Source organism: Canis lupus, chromosome 2 (assembly GCF_011100685.1).
Source record: "Canis lupus familiaris isolate Mischka breed German Shepherd chromosome 2, alternate assembly UU_Cfam_GSD_1.0, whole genome shotgun sequence".
Classification (NCBI taxonomy): Eukaryota; Metazoa; Chordata; class Mammalia; order Carnivora; family Canidae; genus Canis; species Canis lupus.
In genome coordinates this window covers 30,182,815-30,186,245 of record NC_049223.1, presented here as the reverse complement: position 1 = coordinate 30,186,245, position 3,431 = coordinate 30,182,815, and the positions used below count along the sequence as shown (strand labels likewise).

The 3,431-nt window shown below is 41.4% G+C and overlaps 1 long non-coding RNA gene across 1 annotated transcript; it reads left to right on the top strand.

Moving 5' to 3' along the window:
* Window positions 1-1,599: 1,599 nt before the first annotated feature.
* On the top strand, window positions 1,600-3,106 carry LOC111094549. The gene is made up of 2 exons (XR_005354962.1): window positions 1,600-1,848; window positions 2,572-3,106. It is a non-coding gene; the product is annotated as an uncharacterized LOC111094549 (long non-coding RNA).
* The last annotated feature ends 325 nt before the right edge of the window (window positions 3,107-3,431 follow it).

The window sequence follows — 3,431 nt, the reverse complement described above, 5'->3', positions numbered from 1 at the left end:
GAGGGCACTCTTGCTGGCGTGCAGATGGCAGCCTCCTCTGCGTCCTCTCACGGCAGAGAGACAGAGAGCTCTGAGGTCTCTTCCTTCTCTCCAAGGACACTGATCCCACTATGGGGGTCCCACCCTCATGACCTCATTTGACCCTAATTACTTCCTACAGGCCCTGTCTCCAAATACCAACCTACTGGGGATGACGCTTCAACATCCTGGGGGTACACAGACATTCAGTGTGCAGCATCTCATCATTGAGGGCCGTACCCCACACAGTGTGTTCATTGGCTCTGAATTCATGCGACGAGAGGAATCATCTACCCTCTAAGTCTAACACAAAACAAGAAAGCAATAAACAGCAAATTTACATTTCTGCAGAAGATCACAAGGCTTTTGGACATAAACTCTGTGTTTAGTATATCCTCTATTGGACCTCAATAGTTTTTGAATCCATAAATGAATGGTGCTGGACCTCAGTAATCTAAGAGAAAGTGATCTCTAAAGTCCAATTAAGCCAAATAAATGATTTCCCCTGGTGAACAGAGTGTGACGTTTTCGTTTCTGTACTAAAAAGCATCTTCCCCAAAATGACAATGTTGTTTTAGTCCAATTGATATTGAACAACTCCTGCCGACAGGAAGTAGTCAGTAGCGTCATTTACTTCTTGAAGTCACTCCCTGTTCAGAATCATAAGACTCTATCGTCTGCATCTGTATCTTCCTCTTTCTTATATTCGTAAATGATTTTGCCACAAGTTTGGTGAAGTATTTAAAAAGTGAGTAGCTAAGAACACAGTAGCCCGCACTCAAAAATCTTCTCTCTCTCTCTCTCTCTCTCTCTCAGAAAGTAAAGATGTGTGCATAACAGTTATGCATTATTAGCTCACTTATTTTCATCAATGCATTTTTAATAGACCCATTCCTGGAATTTTTGCCATTTCACCCAAACTCCTAGTGATTCAGGATTGCTTATTTCAGTGAGTCCAAGAGAGAGCTTATGATAAAAATAAAGTATTGAATTATGAGTTATGGTAGAAAGAACATTAAGCTATAAATTTAAAAAATTAAAAATAAATGTTTCAGCTTTGTTACCAGCTAAATTGTACAGTCCTCAGAGATTTATTATGCCTTCCTACACTTTATTTTTATTAACCATGAGACTTTGGCATAGATGAGTTCTGACTGTTCTCTTAAGTGTTAACATCCACTCAAATTTGCCATGAATGGTGATAGATGGAAAAGCCAAAGGGCTTTGGCCTGTGAAGTGTCACAGGATGCTTCACAGACCAGCTGAGCCAGTATTGCTAGTGGCAGAGACCCAGTATCTACTCACACATGTTCTCTTCTTCCTAGAAATGTGGCCGAACCACATTTTTTAGGCTTCTTTGTGGTTGAGGGACAAATTTAAGCCGATTAGCTATGATCAGAAGTGGTGAACACCTCTATTTTTTTTTTTTTGCACACATGCCCTTTATTGGACAATAAGACTTGTCTGTGCACAATCCTCAGTTCTCAGTACTCCCCACAGTCCCCTTCACGTGCATGAGCACGGCAGCTGGATGAACCTCAAGTGGGTGGAGCCGCAGAGGTAAGGACCTTGGTGTCTGAGTCACCATCTGGAGGAGAACCACCGCCAGCTAGAAACACCCATTTCTGCGTGTTCTTTGAGAAACAAACAGAGGATCCCTGAAGAGCCACTCTATGTGTTTATGAGGATGCTCCTTAACAGCAACCAGCATTTCCCTAGCTGCTGCATTTTGATTCCAAAGCAATCAGATTTGGGGATCAGATTGGGATCAGATCCCCATTTGGGATCACATTTGCTGCATTTAAAAGTGACTCCAAATCTGTCAGCCAGGTAAGGAGCATAGCAATCTGTGCAGGAGACTCAGACAACCATGTCCCACCTGTTTGGGGCTAATGTTGGAGTTAATGGCTGGACCTAGAAGGTTTGACTTTTCTTACTACTTCCTTTATTTCTCTTTCACCATTTCAACATTGTGAAATGCTGTGGCGCTGTCATGCAGACACATATAAATTAACCTCTGAATGTACATTTGTGTGTTGATTTGTTCTACTAAATTCCCCTCAGTTCATTACTCAGAGAGCTGTCTCCTGACTCGGTCTTAGGGACAGCCTAGGAGATTTGATTTATACCCTCCTATTTCAATGTCTGTGCAGATTCAGACAGACACAAGAGAGACAACTCAGCCAAGAATGGAGGTGCTCTCTTTGCTAAGCCTGGCTTGAACGTTGCCCTCCCCAGGTGGCTCTTCCAGCCTCTGAACCTGCTCTTGGTCTCAGAATATTTGGATGGCATTTCAAAATAAAGAGGGCCTGGGAGACAGGGACACTAATATTGATGTTCTAACAACTAAGTGTGTTTTCAGATTATCCCCTACGTGGTGTTAACCTAAGTCATGACAAGGAGAAAAGTCTACAAAAGTAAAAAGCTTTTCTCCTCTGCTTTAGTGCACAAAATCTGGTCTGCATTACTATGTTTCTATTTTTCTGTATTTTTTTCTCAATAAATCACTGCTTTCTACTTCAGCCTGGTGAACTTTATATAATATCTCTATAGGAAACTTCACGAGTCCCTGAATATTTGAAGACTGAATTTCTCTGAGCATGTGCTGTGAAAATGAACATACGTGAGAGCAAAGAAATGTAGGTGAGTCAGAGTGAAGAATGTATGCCTTGATCCTAGGAGGTGACCTTTCTACTGTGCTGCTTTCCTGGGTAAACAAAGAAATTGTCGAGATGTCCATGTTTCTGGAGTGGATTAAGTGTCTAAATATAGGACAGAAACACATGGTGCGGTGGAGAGGACAGCAACCTATTGGCTCCTTGGCTTGAGATCTAAGACTCACTTTGCCACCAGCTGCCCGTTCAGCCTCAAGCACGTCAATTCTCCACTCTGGGCCCCTTTTTTCTCGTCTGCCATCCAAGCACTTTGTAATGGATGCACTGTGACCCCCCTCCTAAGAGCACTAGCAATTATCGACCAATGACTGTTGGCTAAGTGAGGAGCTTATGCTCTAGGAGCTAATGAAGAGGCTCGTGGTTCTTCTAAGAATGATCTTTTTCATCTGAAATAAAATGTCCTTTAATACCAATACCAAGCTGTTTGAAACTTTATTTGGCTAAATTGAATTATCAAAACCAAATTGACCACATAATTTAATTTGGTCAAATTCTCCATTGGCTCAGATACCCTATCAACCACCCCATACTTGGGCTTTGTGGAAACATGTAGTGGTGACAACACTGGTCTGAGAGTCAGAAGACATTGTATTAATTTAAGCACAGAAGGTTTTGAACTGTCAGAGTTTTATATCAAAATGAAATAATTTCCTCTTAAGATTTTATAAGCTATTTCTTGAATAAGATAAATTAATTACCAGGGGAGAATAACATGCCTTAAGTAGAACAAAAGGAGTA